General features: G+C 36.6%; 2 protein-coding genes across 2 annotated transcripts in view; both read left to right on the forward strand.

The window, feature by feature from the left end:
• The first annotated feature begins 8,906 nt into the window (after positions 1-8,906).
• Positions 8,907-17,958, forward strand: part of LOC141401064 (uncharacterized) — a 105,912-nt gene continuing 96,860 nt past the window's right edge. The window contains exon 1 of the mRNA XM_073980892.1: positions 8,907-8,934. The gene's annotated coding sequence lies outside the window, so the exon portion shown is untranslated. The remainder of the gene's footprint in view (positions 8,935-17,958) is intronic.
• Positions 9,003-17,958, forward strand: part of LOC141401065 (uncharacterized) — an 81,675-nt gene continuing 72,719 nt past the window's right edge. Inside the window, exon 1 of the mRNA XM_073980893.1 lies at positions 9,003-9,023. The gene's annotated coding sequence lies outside the window, so the exon portion shown is untranslated. The remainder of the gene's footprint in view (positions 9,024-17,958) is intronic.

The following is a 17,958-nucleotide window of genomic DNA, read 5'->3' on the forward strand; positions in this document are numbered from 1 at the left end:
TCATCTAGAAACAACTGCAACTTCGGCTGAAACAAAAGTCCTGTTGACCAGTGTTATTAACACATTTTAGAATAAACTAAAATATCTGCTAATAATATGGCACATTATACATGGAACTAATTATACCCTCAGCCTCACCAAAATAGTGGTTTTAGACCCCAATTATGTTCGGACAAAACTCCTTTAAGATAATTTTAAGTCGATTTAGCCTATTGTGCCTAGCTGGTTTTTTTCGAAACATACATATATAAGTTTAAAGATGGGCCATACCGATGCACCTCACTCACAAAAGTTAAAAAATTTCCGCTAAGATTGTGTGCATGATAACTTTCGAAAGACAAGTTTTTAGGGTTATACTTCCCGAGTTTTTGGCCAATTTCTCAGGAAATATGGACTTGCCTCTGAAAAAATTGTACCATCGTAACTAAGGCGTTACTTTGAACATATTTTCTCATTATACCCTACACCACTATGTGGGGAGGGTATTATAAGTTGGTTTTGGCCAAAAAGTTTGTAACGCATCGAAATAATGGTCGTAGACCCATACTTATATATACCAAAATGAATGTCTCGACGAGCTGAGTCGATCTGGCTATGTGTGTCCGTCCGTCAGTCCGTCCGTCCGTCCGTCTGTCCGTCTGTCCGTCTGTCCATCTAAACCTTGTAATCACGCTACAGGTCGCAATTTTGATCGGATCGTCTCCAAATTTTGCATGTTGATGAGGGTCCCGGAGGGGAAGAAGCCTATTGATTTTGGTGATGGTCGGATAATATTTAGGGGTCGCAATGGGTAAAAAACTTAGTTGCGGAAAAAGTCAACGTTTTATTTCAAAGCGAATATCTCCGTATCTATAAGGGGTATATCAAAAGCAAAACCTGCTGATGAAAGCAGAAAATATCGCCTTTACAGCGATGTATGGTAGGTTGTCGTAGGTGGTCAAACAACGAAGATATCGCAATAGTCGCTTATAAAACCCAACTTTTCATTTATTCGATTTTAATTCTAATGACGAATAACACAGCTTTTGTTGGATACTTTCCAAAAACAAAACCTGGCTATGAAAGTAGAAAATGCTGTCTTTACAATGATGCAAAGTAGGTTAGCGTAGGTTGCCAAATAACGGAGATATCACAATAGTCGGTAATACATCCCATTTTTCCACTTTTAAAGAAATCACGCTACAGGTCGTAATTTTGATCGGATCGTCACCAAATTTTGGGTGTTGATGGGGGTCACACAGATGAAGAAGTCTATTGATTTTGGAAATGGTCGGATAATATTTAGGGGTCGAAATGGGCAAACAACTTTTTTGGAGAAAAAGGCAATGTTTTTTTCAAACAGAATATCTCAGCTTCTATAGGGGGTATGCCAAAAGCAAAACCTGCTAATGAAAGTAGAAAATATCGCCTTTGCAACGATGTAAAGTAGGTTGTTGTAGGTGGTCAAAAAACGAAGATATCGCAATAGCCGCTAATAGAACACAACTTTTCATTTTTGCGATTGTAATAATAATGCCGAATATGACAGCTTTGGTTGGGGACCTTCCAAAAACAAAGTCTGGCGATGAAAGTAGAAAATCCCATCTTTACAATGATGCAAAGTAGGTTGGCGTAGGTGGTCAAATAACGGAGATATCGCAATAGTCGTTAATACATCCCATTTTTCCATTTCTTTGTAATCACGCTACAGGTCGCAATTTTGATCGGATCGTCACGAAATTTTGGGGGTTAATGGGAGTCCTACATAGGAAGAAGCCTATTGATTTTGGTGATGGTCGGATAATATTCAGGGGTCGGAATGGGCAAACAACTTATTTGGAGAAAAAGTCAACGTTTTATTTCAAAGCGAATATCTCCGCTTCTATATGGGGTATATCAAAAGCAAAACCTGCTGATGAAAGTAGAAAATATCGCCTTTGCAACGATGTAACGTAGGTTGTCGTAGGTGGTAAAACAATGAAGATATCGCAATAGCCGCTATTAAAACACAACTTCTCATTTTTGCGATTTCAATAATAATGACGAATAGCACAGCATTGGTTGGGGACCTTCCAAAAGCAAAGTCCGACTATGAAAGTAGAAAATCCCATCTTTACAATGATGTAAAGCATGTTGGCGTATGTGGCCAAATAACGGAGATATAGCAATAGTCGGTAATACGTCCTATTTTTTAATTTTTTGTAATCACGCTACACGTCGTAATTTTGATTGGATCGTCACGAAATTTTGGGTGTAAATGGGGGTCCCACAGAGGAATAAACCTATTGATTTTGGTAATGGTCGGATATTATTCTGGGGTCGGAATGTGATGGTTGGCATACATCCCACTTTTCTATTTTTTATTTGAGTTATTCTGACGATGCACTTAAAGGCGTTTCAATAAAATTGACCTGTATTAATGAAGACATTTAGAGCAAAGGCGGTAAGCTATCCCAATTTTAATATTTTGAATTTTACCAGTCAAAAGCTTATGCACAGGGCAAGTGGTGTAGGGTATCACATAGTCGGCCCCGACCCGACTATAGCCTTGGCTCACTTGTTTTCTATTGATTTGACAATGGAAGAGTTTTAAGATAAGAGTTGAAGATACCATATGCAGCGTTCTCATGCGCTGGCGCGGACGGCAATTTGTACTCTATTTTAAAGTATGTATTTTAAATTCCGAGCCATTGTGAATCTATGTGTGTGAGCACTAATACTAAGATACGAAGATAGCGATACGCTCAGTAGGTAGCAGGCGCACAATGCACGATGCGGCCGATGATAAGTTTTTGAGGCAAAAAATCACAGGGGCAAGCTAGACCTTCAAAATTTCGTGCAGATGTTTATAATCGGCCTAGAAGCTAATCTGCCAAATTTGGTTGATATCGGTTCATATATAGATATAGCTCTCATATATATGTTCGCCCGATTTCGAGTAATTGATGGACCAAACACGAAAATTCTGTCCAATAATGATGATATTTGGAATATGTGGCGGAATTCGGACGGGAAATAAGTTTGCCAAGTTAATTTGAAATCGGTTCAAATTTGGATATAGCTCCCTTATATATTTTCGTGCGATTTGAGCTATTTCGTGCAACAAACACGCAATTTCTGTCCAATTTCGAAGCAATTTGAAACGTGTGACAGGATTTGGTCTAGAAATATGTTTGCTAAATTATATTGAAATCGGTTCAGATTTGGATATAGCTCCCATATATATTTTCACCCGATTTTAAGTATTTGGTGCAACAAACACGCAAATTCTGTCCAATTTCGATGAAATTTAAAATGTGTGACGAAATTACGTCTAGAAAAAAAGTATGCCAAATTATATCGAAATCGGTTCAGATTTGGATATAGCTCCCATATATATTTTCACCCGATTTTAGGTATTTCGTGCAGCAATCACGCTATATATGTCCAATTGTGATGAAATTTAAAGTGTGTGACGGAATTTGGTCTAGAAAACATTATTAAGACATCATATTGAAATCGGTTCAGATTTGGATATATCGTTCATACATTTTCTCTGTCGACTTTAATTGTTTTCTCAATTTAGTTGGTTGATACCGAACTTCCTTGAGAACATAGTTTAAATATTTTTCTTTTGACAAATTGGCCGAAACAGAGGCGGCATGAATCAAGGGTTTGGTATTGTTGCCGCGTTCATAGCAGGTTTCCGAAGCAAGTTTTCTTCCTTCACTATAATCCACATTAGGGCGCCCTCTCTTCTTTTTATCATTACCTTGTTCTAGCGTAAATACTGTGTCTCTAGCTAACCATAAGCTTTCAAATTGTAATACACGACTTTTTGACCTCCAATTTTTTATCCATTTTTGGTTAAGGCGTGCACAAATATTATAAATTTGCTTTTTAACTTCCGTCATGAAGTTGTCTTTGACACCTCGATTAAATTTTGCAGAAATCCATTCTATAACGTGTTTAGGTTTTCGCTGATTTTCCATCCAAAAATAAAAAATATCCAAATTTTTAAGTTTTACGAAATCTGGAAGTTGATAATTTTTTTATTCGCAAGTATACGCAAAAATCTGTTAGCCGACATTGTCACCTTTCACCAGATACATATTTTTACGAGAAAGCACCCTGAAGCCGGAAGTTCTACTCCAAAGAACACATCGACGATACCACAGACTACATCAAAAACCATCACTTACTGACACAACAAATTATTGACCACATCTAATATTACATTTACACTTTTAATAATAATCTTAATTTACATACCATTACCCGTATTTTTAATTTTTAAAAAATAGATAATATCAACAGATCAGGTTTTGGCGCCAAAATACTTAAATTGTTTAATTACGACTGAATGTCAGAAACTGAATCAAAATTATGACATCTTTGACAGCTTGGCATGTCGCCGTGGGTCGTTGCCAGATTGTAATTTTTTGGTTTTGTAGGTTTGAAAGTGTTAAGAATATAATTCCGTTGTTATTTGATTTCAATCGCTGACTTGAAAAAATGACTTTTTGCCTTAAAAACCTGCCATTGGCCCCATCGTGCAATGTAGGGACAAATCAACCCTCCATGTGCGCTGTCTAAATAGATAAGATTGTGTGTCTGCGTGTAGCCTAGCATAGATTAGTTTAAGTAATACTTAAGGAAAATATTTTAAAATAACATCAGAATCGAAATAGCTTTCTAACCGTCCGGTTGGTGTTTTTCTCTTCTCAACATTTGGTCCTTCGCATATTGAGTTTTCCTCCACCCGCGGTAAGAGACTCAATAGAACTGGCGAATGGAAGTATTTGGTATAAAAAAAAACTTTTGCAATTTTGAAGAATTGTTAAATATTTTCTGTCCAAATAAAAGTGGGCAGTTTTTTTTTATAAATCGATAAAGTGGATCGGTAAAGCGTTTGTCGTGGCTTGGACAACGGCATAAAGTGAAAGTATAAAAAAGATATATTAAAACGGCCTCAAAACTGGATTTTAGCATTGAAGGTTTTGAGAAAAGCTCCAGGAACTGGAGTTGAAAGAACCAATTTGGCGATTTGCTCGAAAAGCCGAGCTCCTCGCAACATGTTCTCATTTATTGAAAAGATTGTCCGTCTATAAAATAACCCAACTTGAAGATTGGTTGGACATTATAGAAGATGATATGGATATACTTCAGCAGTTCGAGAACAAGATTAGTGCTGAATATTTTAAATCGAATATGGAAAAGGCAAAAGAAGTTTGCGACCCTCTAATGGAGAAAATTTATAAAATTTTAGCGCGTTCCCTTAGATTCGACTACCCCTACAACTCTAAAACTTGGGTGTTTGCTGAACCCGTAGAAGGAAAAAAACGAATCTGAAAAAGTTTTTTCGGAAAGCTGACATTTTGCTAGACAATTGCGACTACGTGTCAAATAAATTGGAGAATATTACAACATATGGAGCTGAAGGATGGATTTCAAAGGTGACTGAAATTGAGCATTTGGCAGATTTGTTTTTCAAGAAGAATCATGTTGAGCATATCTACAACATGCCAATGATGGAGTTAGATTGTATTGTGACATCATCCAAGAAAGTTTTATTGGCCCCGGCAAGCCCTCACCTCAGAGGTAATCGAAGAAGAAAAAGAACTCGAAGTTGAAGTTGAACAAGAAGTTCAGTCAGAGCAACGTCTGAAAGATGAGCAATTGACTGAGCGACTAAAGGAAGAATCAATGTCGGTGACAAATATAAATGAACATTATGTTTGTCCCATGGTTGGGGAAGTAGAAGTTAAATCGCAGCCTTTGGAAAATAAATGCTTGGCCGGGCAACTAACAAATAATGCAGAATGTCTGCAGAAGCCTGAAGTATTTAAACCTATGAATCATGAGGCAAGAGCTATAATAGTTAATGAGGTATTCGAAAGGACTTTGGAGGAAGAACGAAAAGCTGAACAAATAGCTGTGCTAGAACAAAAGCTATTGGAGGAATCTAAATTGGAATTAAGTAAAACATACAGTCCACTGAGGAAAAGCGAACATACAAACGAAGATGTGCAGGAAACTTCCCTGGGGAAGACAGTTGACAATCGCAAAAGTAATCAATTTCGCAGTGTAAAGAGAGATGCAGGACGAGCTCCGGTCAAAGGAAGCAGAAAGGGTAAAATTAAGTCTTTTGCGATTTATAAATTCTGTAATTTTAGAAGGCATTTGGGGTTTCCTCTTCCATTTGCTGTGGCTGAAGAAGTGCTGTGATTGGAGGTCCCGGGCAGCAACACGATATAACTGGAAAAAAGTCAAACATCGATGGATGAGAGTACTTAGGGCAGAATGGCTGCAAAAGGTGTTAGGAGCCATCACATAGAAGTTACTGCAAAGTTGTTTCATTTATGCATATCTTATATTTTTCCCATATTTATGTATTTTACTACTAGTTAATTTTAGTTTATTATTAATATAAGTAGCGCCCACTTTGCTTTACTTTGTATTAGAATGTTAGAGTTTTATGTTCAAATAAAAGTTGTATTTGTCAGAATTTTGTTGTTGCCATCTTTTTGGGGCAGCATGTTCAAAATACTTTGAACCGATTTTTAACATTTTCCATTGATTTGACAATGGAAGAGTTTTAAGATAAGAGTTGAAGATACCATATGCAGCGTTCTCATGCTCTGGAGCAGACGGCAATGTGTACTCTATTTTAAAGTATGTATTTTAAATTCCGAGCCATCGTGAATCTATGTCTGTGAGCACTAATAATAAAGAAGGTCATAAAGGGCACACACGAAGATAGCGATACGCTCAGTAGGTAGTAGGCGCACAATGTAGGGACAAATCAACCCTCCATGTGTGCTGTCTAAATAGATAAATTGTATGTCTGGGTGTAGCCTAGCATAGATTAGTTTAAGTAATATTTTGATGAAATTTGGAATGTTCAAATTGATATATATCTCCTATATATATATTACATATTCACAGTGGCGTAGGGTATCATATAGTCGGCCCCGCCCGACTATAAGCCTTTCCTTACTGCTTAATTTAAAATTTGAGGATTTCAGTGGTTACAAAACATCTCCAAAAATGTTTAAAATAGGCCCATGTTTTGGTATAGCCCTCATATAGCGGTACCTCCCGATTTTCGGTATGTTGAAAATGTTAACAATTTAACATTTGAGATTTGCAGCGGCCCCAAAATATTTCCACCAAAAATTGCTAACATAGGTCCATGTTTCGGTATAACCGCCATATAACGGTACCTCTCGATTTATAGTATTTTGGGGGTTTTAGAAACATTTTTGAAAGGAAGTACCTATTTTGACGTTTGAAGTTACTGGAGGTCACAAAAGATCTCCACCAAAAAATTTTATTTTTTTTTTTGACGTTTGAAGTTACTGGAGGTCACAAAAGATCTCCACCAAAAAATTTTAACATAGACCATGTTTTGGTGTAGGCGCGATATAACCGTACCTCCCGATTTTCGGTATATTGAGAAGTACCTGCAATTTGACGTTTGAGGCTCCCAGTTGTCACAAAACTACTCTACCAAAAATTGTCAACATAGGTCCATGTCTCGGTATAGTCCCCATATAATGATACATCCCGATTTTCGGCATTTTGAGGGTTTTAGTTAATTTTTTCACCGAACTACCTGTTATTTGACATTTGAGGTTCTCATGATCACCAAAAATTGTCAATATATCACATATAATGGTACATCCCGACTTTCGTTCAATTGAGGATTTTAGCTACAAGTTTTAGCTAATTTGCCATATGAGGTTCACAACACCCCTCCACTGAAATTAGTCAATATAGGTCCATGTCTCGTTATAGCTCCCATACAACGGAAACTTCCGATTTTAGGTATTTTGATAATTTTAACTCCTTTTTGCCGAATTACCTGCTTGAGATTTAAAGTGGTCACAATACTTCTCCAACAAAAATTTTCATTTGTCAGGAGTTTAGCTACATGTGTTGATCGAACTATCTATAATTTAACATTTGAGGTTCCCAGTTGTCGCAAAAGTTCTCCACCAAAAATTGTCAACATAGGTCCCCACTTTGATATAGACCCATATAAAAGTGGCGCCCAATTGAAGAAATTTTCAAAACATTTTTTTACCTTATTTAGTCATTTGATTTTCCCTGGTCACATAATATCTCCACTTAAAATTGTGGACAGGAAGGAAAATTAACTAATAAGTATTTAATGGTGGAGGGTATAAAAAGTTCGGCCCGGTCGAAGTTAACACTTTTTTACTTGTTTTAGTTTAAACTCTCTTGTCGCTTTAGAATTTTATGGCAAAAATACATTTTAACTTAAATACAGTTTTAACTGTAATTTACTTCGAATGATATTTTATTACCTATACACCTGTAATGGTGTAGAACACACACACACGCACATTATCATGTGACTCCTCTAGGTGCTGAATGTTTGTTATAACACTAGAATATCCTTCTTAACGATGTACGCATTTATACTCGGATGTGAACAAAAAAGAGATAATTTTCACATTGTATGAATTGTTGTGTACGGTAGGAGATAAAATAAGGTCCAACGAGGAAGGTAAATACACATATATTCATACTTATGTATGTATGTGTATGTAAATCCAGTTGTAATCCAAATTGCGTATTCTCCTTACAATTATCAATTCAAAAGGTGAATAATTAAAACTCCCAAAGGAGTTTATGTCCACAACATGTACATACCAATTTTCGTTACTCACCATAACCAACAAAGCACATCAGATTTGCAATGTCTATCGATTGCGGGATAAAAATTTCCTGGTGATTTTCTTTTCAAACGCATTAATATTTTATGGCAAATTCGTGTGTTTACCTTCAATTGGATTTTGTGCTTTGAATTTCTAATAGGAACGAACCGAGGAGCCACGTTAACCGACAACACTGCCAAGCAGCAAGTGGACTCTGTGGATTGCAGACAATGGCAAAGTAGCTCCGTCTTAAGAGGCAATAGGTTTATAACACCGAGCGGTGAATGTGGTGCGTGTAATCACAGTTAGATTTGTATTGATGTTCGGTAAATCATTAACATTTTTATTAAAGATTATTCTGTGTTTTATGTGGCACGGGTGAGTGAGCGAGTGTGTTCGACTGTGGTAAATTTTATTTCGATTTAGGTATCATCAAAATGACGTGTCTACTTAATATTGCAGACATGGACGGACGGTTAAACATGGGAATGGATAGACTTCCTGGCATAAATGAACTCAGCAAACCCATCAACATATTGTAACATACACATCTCTATTATACGACATACATAGCTATACAATTATTGACCATTGAACCAAATTTGTTGTTGTGAGCATGTTGCTTGGTTGTCATATCGAAATAAAATTTCGGAAATCTTTGACATAACATTAACGGTAAACTAAGTGAAATATTTGTAACATACATACATACATATGTATGAATGTTCCTTGCAATTTATATGCAAGAAACTTTTGCACCTTTGACTAGGAATGAAATATGTAATTTTATATTGCTTAAAAAGATGCCCTTATAAAGCAATATCATGAAGGGTGCGCCTTAACTAACTTTTAATGAAAACCGCTTACAAAGGGGAAGTTTTTGTGAATTCTGAAACAGCAATGTTCATAGATGAGAAAAATCCAAAAACAAGAAAAAATCGCTGTAGGGATTTTTAAAAAAAATGGCGGTCAAAATTCACATTTTTTTGGTGTTTTTTTAAGTTTTCACGATTTTGCTTGGAAACCGCAAGTCCAATCGAAATGGAGCTACAGAAAATGTTGTAGCTGTGAAAATTCTCTACAGGATTGACGTTTATGATTTGTTCTCAGGCTGTATCATTTTTGAGATAGAGAAGCTAAGTTTACATTTTTAGGTTTTTTTGTTAGGGTTTCGCGATTTTGCTTGAATACGGCAAGTCTTATCGGCATGGGACCTGAGAAAATCTTATAGCTGTGAAAATTCTCTACAAGACTGGCTTATGTAATTTTTCCTAGGTTGTACCAATTTTTTAAATATATAAGTTTAAGTTGGGAAATTGCAGTCATGACATTGTTTTATAAGGAGACGATACAGAATTGAATTGAATTTGAATTTTCCCAATTTTAACTTCTATATCTTAAAAGTTGTAAAACCTACGAAAACGAAAATATCATTAAGGTCAATCTTGTAGAGAATTTTGATAGCTACAACATTTTCTTTATTCCCATTTTGATAGGGCTTGCGGTTTCAAAGCAAAATCGCAAAAACCTAAACAACCCCTTTGAACATTGTAGTTTCAGAATCCGCAAAAACTTCCCAGGTGTAAACACCTTCCATTTAAATTTGATTCAAGAGCACCGTGTTTGGTATAGCCGCCATATAAGGGTACCTCCCGATTTAAGATATTTTGGGGATTTAAGCTAAATTTTTTGACCAAACTAGCTGTTATTTGTCATTTGAGGTTCTCAGTGGTCCCAAAACTTATCCAATAAAAATCATCAATATGGGTCCATGTTTTGGAATAGGCGCCGTATAACGGTACCCCCGATTTTCGGTATTTTGAGGATTTTAGCTACAATTTTTAACAGAACTAGCTGTAATTTGACACTTGAGGTTTTCAGTGGTCACGAAACTTCTCCACAAAAAACCGTCAACACGGTACCTCCCGATTTAATGTATTTTGGGGATTTTAGCTATTTTTTTACCAAACTAGCTGTTATTGGACATTTGAGGTTTTCAGCGGTCATAAAACATCTCCATCAAAAATCGTCCACATAGGTACCAACAGATTGAAGGAATTTTTAGATACATTTTTTGACCAAATTTATGCATTTGGGGTATCCGTGATAGAACAGGAATCTTATTATTCCATTTTACATCCGAATATTTTATGGTGGAGGGTATAAAAAGTTCGGCCCAGCGGAACCTAATGTGTTTTACTTGTTTTATATTTCCTTTATTATTGTGTCTCTTTGTTGCAGCTGCTGCTTTTGACGGTACACCTTCTATGCATCTTCCTAAAGAAAAGCAAAAACAATACCACATATTTTATGGTTAGCAAAACTATCGAAACGCGTAACTATGATAAAAAATCCACAACTACCAAAAGAAATTTGAATCCCTTGTTCTGTTGAAATTTGTTTAAATTTTAAAACATAAACTGTCTCTGAACTAAAAGAAATGATCATTGTGTTATTATAATTTTATTAGGCATCATTTATTGCGTCCACCCAAATATGGTTTTTGGTATTTTTACAGAAATTGTATTTTTTTTCCATTCGCAAAATATTTTTTGTTTTTTTTTTTGTATTCTTGACAAGTTTTTTCTGTTTTTTTTTCATTCGTTCCTCCAAAAAGGTTGGTTCGAAAGAAATTTACAGCCATTGGGTGTTTACCGTTTTAAGCGGAACTGCCATGGGGGGAGTTTACTTTTTTTGCTGATATCCTGTTTATGGATGAAAGGAAACAGAAGTGGGTGTATTTGCAAATTATGTTTCGCTGCTAGTTATTTGTTTGGAAATTGAAAGCGGAAAAATTGTGATTTATGGCCAACATGTTTTAGGCTTTTTTTATACATAAATCCAAAATACAGAAATATAATTTAAAAATCTAAAAAAAGAGAAAATTTTAAAAATGATTGCTAACTCCACATACCATTTAAAAATATCCTGTTGTTAAAGGTATATGATTTTACTTTTGCAAAGTAAGCCAGCCCTTACAAGCACTATGTGTGAGGCAATTAAAATAACTCAGTGATAATGATGACTCTAGAAGACGTCAAGGTCAAATTTCAAGAGTTTTGCAGATAAACTGTTTTAACCCAGTCGAAATGTACATGCAACATATATAGAAAAAAACAGAATTTCTTACAAAGCAAAATTTTGGTGGAAAGCTAAGGTTTGCCATTACAAGTAAAGTCCTAAAAGTCAATTAGGGCATTAACAAATTTTTCACAGTTGCTTTTTTTCAAAATGCATTTTAAATTTTCTTAAAATACGATACGATTTTTTTATACAAAAAATAAAGTCATTTACCAAAAACTTGGTGCTTTTAATTTTAGCCTTTAACGATTCTGAGAAATGTACATACGATTAGATAAGCATTTATATGAAACAGCGGACCAATTTAACCTCAATCACTCCACGAATTGATTGATTTCATGAAAATTGGAAGGCTGTATTAATTATTTTGTTGTATCGCAATTTCTTGATTAAGGTTCCATCGAAACTTCTATTGTGGTATCTTTTCAATTATATCGGATAATTTGGTGTCAGCGGAACACATGTATGAGTATGGTTTTCTCTAGACACGTGTCTGAATGTGTAATGGGAAGAAAATATTTTCATTTGATTTGTTTCGCATTGGGCTATTAAAACATATGTTATATTTTGTGGTTTTGGGTATGCGTTTTACGAAGTTTTGTAATAGGGTATATTGAGAGGAAAATAAAAATAACAAGTAAAAAAACATTAAGTTTGGATGGGTGGTTCCCTCCACCATGAAATATTCTGAATTTTTATGTAATAATTAATTTTCATAATTAAAACAAGTAAAAAGTCGTTAAGTTCGGCCGGGCCGAATTTTTTATACCCTCCACCATAAAATAGTCTTGATTAAAATGGAATAATTAGGGTCCTTTCACAAATTTAGGTGTAACAACTTTTCGACATTGGATAGACTCCTACTGCCTCCCAATATTGCTTAAATTACACTGTGAACACAAATGTTGGGGCAGAGATAATTCCTTTTGGAGATGAATGCCCGCCGTGAGTCGAACTTCCGCGTTATGGCGTGATGAAGTTTTTGCAAGAGACCCTGTAAGCCATCATGCATTAGCATTATATCTTTGTTTGTTGTTTTTGTAGAGCACTTAAGCAACAGTGAACAAAGATATAACGCTAATTCCTGATGGCCCACAGGGTCTCTAACAAAAATTTCAACACGCCATAACGCGGAAGTTCGACTCACGGCGCATCTGTCCTTCGGGGTTCATAATATACTCACCAAGGCCTTTCTTCCCCAAGAGGAATTTTCCGTGCCCCAGACTTTCACCTCCATTTTCTTGCACAGTGTTATCTAATCTAATCTAAAAAAATGTGTTCAGCTAGGTGAAAGGTACCACCTACGGGGCTATATCAAAGAGTCAACCGATCTTTAAATTTTTTTGGCGGAAAAGTTTTATAGCTGCAGGGAACATCAAGATTCAAATTGAAGGTAGTTTCATCAAAACAATGTAGACCCTCAAAAATGGACCCATGTTGACGAATTATAGTGAAGAATTTTCGTGACCACTGAAAATTCCCGAAAATCGGAAGGTACAGTTATATGGGGGGATATACCAAAACATGGACCTATATTGACGATTGTTTTCGAATAGACAAAATTGTAGATAAAATTCTCAAAATACCGATCATTAAAGCTAAAATTCTCAAAATACCGAAAATCGGGAGATGTCGTTATATGGGGGCTATACCAAAACATGGACCTATGTTGACGATGTTTGGTGGAGATGTTTCATGACCACTGAGAACCTCAAATGGCAAATTACAGCTAGTTCGATTAAAAATTGTAGCTAAAATTCTCAAAATACCGAAAATCGGGAGGTACGGTTATAAGGGGGCCATACCAAAACATGGACCTATGTTGACGATGTTTGGTGTAGATGTTTCATGACCACTGAGAACTTCAAATGTCAAATTACAGCTATTTCGGTTAAAACATGTAGCTGAAAATCCTCAAAATACCGAAAATCGGGACGATGTTTGGTGGAGATGTTTTATGACCACTGAGGACCTCAAATGTCAAATTGCAGATAGTTCGGTTACAAACTGTGGCTATAATTCTCAAAATACCGAAAATTGGGAGGTACCGTTATATGGGGGCTATACCAAAACATGGACCTATGTTGACGATGTTTGGTGGAGATATTTCATGACCACTGAGAACCTCAAATGGCAAATTACAGCTAGTTCAGTTGAAAATTGTAGCTAAAATTCTCAAAATACCTAAAATCGGGAGGTACCGATATATGGGGGCTATACCAAAACATGGACCTATGTTGACGATGTTTGCTGGAGATGTTTTATGACCACTGAGAACCTCAAATGGCAAATTACAGCTAGTTCGATTAAAAATTGTAGCTAAAATTCTCAAAATACCGAAAATCGGGAGGTACGGTTATAAGGAGGCCATACCAAAACATGGACCTACGTTGACGATGTTTGGTGGAGATATTTCATGACCACTGAGAACCTCAAATGTTAAATTGCAGGTAGTTCGGTTAAAAATTTTGGCTAAAATTCTCAAAATACCGAAAATCGGGAGGTACCGTTATATGGGGACTATACCAAAACATGGATCTATGCCCATATCCTTTGGGATATAAGTTTGTTGATTACTAGGAACCCTAAGTGCCAAATTGTAGCTAATTCGGTCTGCAAATGTGGCGAATAACGTCAAAATACCTCAAATCCGGAGGTACCGTTATATGGGGGCTATACCAAAGAGTGGACCGATATAGCCCATCTTCGAACTTGACCTGCCTATGGAAAAAAGACCCTCGGGTGCAAAATTTCAGCACTCTATCTCAATTATTGCGGACGCTAGAGTGATTACAACAGACGGACAGACAGACGGACAGACGGACATGGCTAGATCGTCTTAGAATTTTATCCTGATCAAGAATATATATACTTTATAGGGTCGCAAATGATTACTTCGATGTGTTACAAACAGAATGACAAACTTAATATACCCTCCATACTATGGTGGAGGGTATAAAAACATAATTATTTGTATACCCTCCACCATAGTATGGAGGGTATATTAAGTTTATCATTCCGTTTGTAACACATCGAACTAATCATTTGCGACCCTATAAAGTATATATATTCTTGATCAGGATAAAATTCTAAGACGATCTAGCCATGTCCGTCTGTCCGTCCGTCCGTCTTTTGTAATCACTCTAGCGTCCGCAATAATTGAGATAGAGTGCTGAAATTTTGCGCCCGAGGGTCTTTTTTCCATAGGCAGGTTAAGTTCGAAGATGGGCTATATCGGTCCACTATTTGGTATAGCCCCCATATAACGGTACCTCCGGATTTGAGGTATTTTGACGTTCTTCGCCACATTTGCAGACCGAATTAGCTATAACTTGGCACTTAGGGTTCCTAGTGATCAACAAACTTATAACCCAAAGGATATGGGCATAGGTCCATGTTTTGGTATAGTCCCTATATAACGGTACATGCCGATTTTCGGAATTTTGAGAATTTTAGTCACAATTTTTAACCGAACTATCTGCAATTTGGCATTTGAGGTTCTCAGTGTCATGAAATATCTCCTCCAAACATCGTCAACATAGGTCCATGTTTTGGTATAGCCCCCATATAACGGTACCTCCGGATTTTCGGTATTTTGAGAATTTTAGCCACAATTTGTAACCGAACTATCTGCAATTTGACATTTGAGGTTTTCAGTGGCCATGAAATATCTCCACCGAACATCGCCAACATAGGTCCATGTTTTGGTATGGCCCGCTTATAACCGTACCTCCCGATTTTCGGTATTTTGAACATTTTAGTTACAATTTTAACCGAACTAGCTGTATTTTGCCATTTGAGGTTCTCAGCGGTCATGAAATATCTCCACCAAACATCGTCAACATAGGTCCATGTTTTGGTATAGGTTTTGGTATATAACGGTACCCCCGATTTTCGGTATTTTGAGAATTTTAGCTACAATTTTCACCCGAACTAGCTGTAAATTGACATTTGAGGTTCTCAGCGGTCGTCAAACTTCTCCACCGACCATCGCCAACATAGGTCCATGGTTTGGTATAGCCCCCATATAACGGTACCTCCCGATTTTCGGTATTTTGAGAATTTTAGCTACAATTTTCACCCGAACTAGCTGTAAATTGATATTTGAGGTTCTCAGTGGTCATCAAAATTCTCCACCAAATATCGTCATGTTTTGGTATAGCCCCCATAAAACGGTACCTCCCGATTTTCGGTATTATGAGAATTTTAGCTATAATTTTCACCCGAACTAGCTGTAAATTGACATTTGAGGTTCTCAGTGGTCATCAAACTTCTCCACCGAACATCGCCAACATAGGTCCATGGTTTGGTATAGCCCCCATATAACGATACCTCCCGATTTTCGGTATTTTGAGAATTTTAGCTACAATTTTCACCCGAACTAGCTGTAAATTGACATTTGAGGTTCTCAGTGGTCATCAAAATTCTCCACCAAACATCGTCAACATAGGTCCATGGTTTGGTAAAGCCCCCATATAACGATACCTCCCGATTTCCGGTATTTTGAGAATTTTAGCAACAATTTTTAATCGAACTAGCTATAATTTGACATTTGAATTTTCAGTGATCACGAAACTTCTTCACTAAAATTCGTTAACATAGGTCCATCTTTTCGTATAGCTCCTATATAACGGTACCTCCCGATTTTCGGCATTTTGAGGGTCTACATTGTTTGATGGAACTACCCTCAATTTAATTTGACTTTTGAGGTTCTCTGCAGTTACAAAACTTTTCCACCAAACATTATTAAGATAGGTTGACACTTTGATATAGTCCCGTAGGTGGTACCTGAACACATTTTTTAGATTAGATTTGATAATTAAGACAATTGGTGTATCTATCCATGGTCGAAATTTGTTTCCACCTAAAATTGTGAAAGGACACTAATTATTCCATTTTAATTAAGACTATTTTATGGTGGAGGATATAAAAAGTTCGGCCCGGCCGAACTTAACGACTTTTTACTTGTTTTAGCTAATTCTGTCAGGTAAAATCGGCAGTACCGTTATATCGAGGCTATACCACAACATGGGCAAATGCTCAACATTTTTGATAGAGAAGTTTTGAACCACTTTGAATGATATATGCCAAAAGAGATCCAGTGTTACCCGAAAATCAAGATAAAAACCCCAAAATCGGTGTATTGTTATATGGGTGCTATACCGAAACATGGACCTATGTTGACAATTTTTAGTAGATAGTTGTTGTGACCATTAAGAACCTTAAATGTTAAATTCAGTCAAAAAATGCAGCTGAATCCCTCAAAATACCTCAAATCGAGAGGTACCGTTATATGAGGGCTTTTCCAAGACATGGTCCTATGAGCACAATTTTTGGTGGAGAAGTGCCGTGACCGCAGGGAATCTCAAATGTCACTTTGCTGGATGTTCAGTCAAAAATGTAGCTAAAGCTCTCAAAATACCGATAATCGGGATGTACCATTATTTGGGGGCTATACTTAAACATGCTGACAGTTTTTAGTGGAGAAGTGTTGTGACCCTTAAAAACCTTAAATGTTAATTTCAGTCAACAAATTTAGCTAAAACCTTTAAAATACCTCAAATCGTTATATGGGGGCTATTCTAAACCGTGGACCTATGTGGACAATTTTTGTTGGAGAACTGCCGTGACCACAGGGAATTTCAAATGTCACATTACGGGTTGTTCAGTAAAAAAATTAGCTAAAACCTTCAAATTACAGAAAATCGGGAGGTACCGTTATTTCGGACTATACCTAAACATGGACCTATGTCGACAGTTTTCTTTGGAGAAGTGTAAGAACCTTAAATCTCAAATTACAGGTAGTTCGGTCAAACATTGTAGCTAAAACCCTCAAAATACCGGAAATCGGGAGGTACAGTTATATAGGGGTTACCCCTAAACATGGACCTATGTTGACAATTTTTCGTGAAAAAGTGTTGTGACCCCCAAGAAGCTCAAATATCAAATTATCGGTAGTTTGGTTAAAAATTGTACCTAAAACCCTCAGTATGGGAGCTATACCAAAACATTGGGCGACATAGCCCATCATCGAACTTGACCTGCGTATGGAAGAAGGACACTCGGGTCCAAAAATCTAGAGTTCTAGTTCAATTATTGCGGACGCTAGAGTGATTACAACAGACGGACAGACGGATTTGGGTCCCAAACATGGGGGAGGTAGCTGAAGAAGTGGCCCGATATGGCTTATCTTTGAACTTAAGCTAAGTTTCGACATTTTCATTGGCATATT

The sequence above is a fragment of the Musca autumnalis genome, unplaced genomic scaffold, assembly GCF_047663935.1.
Source record: "Musca autumnalis isolate F117 unplaced genomic scaffold, ASM4766393v1 scaffold_4, whole genome shotgun sequence".
NCBI classification, from domain to species: domain Eukaryota; kingdom Metazoa; phylum Arthropoda; class Insecta; order Diptera; family Muscidae; genus Musca; species Musca autumnalis.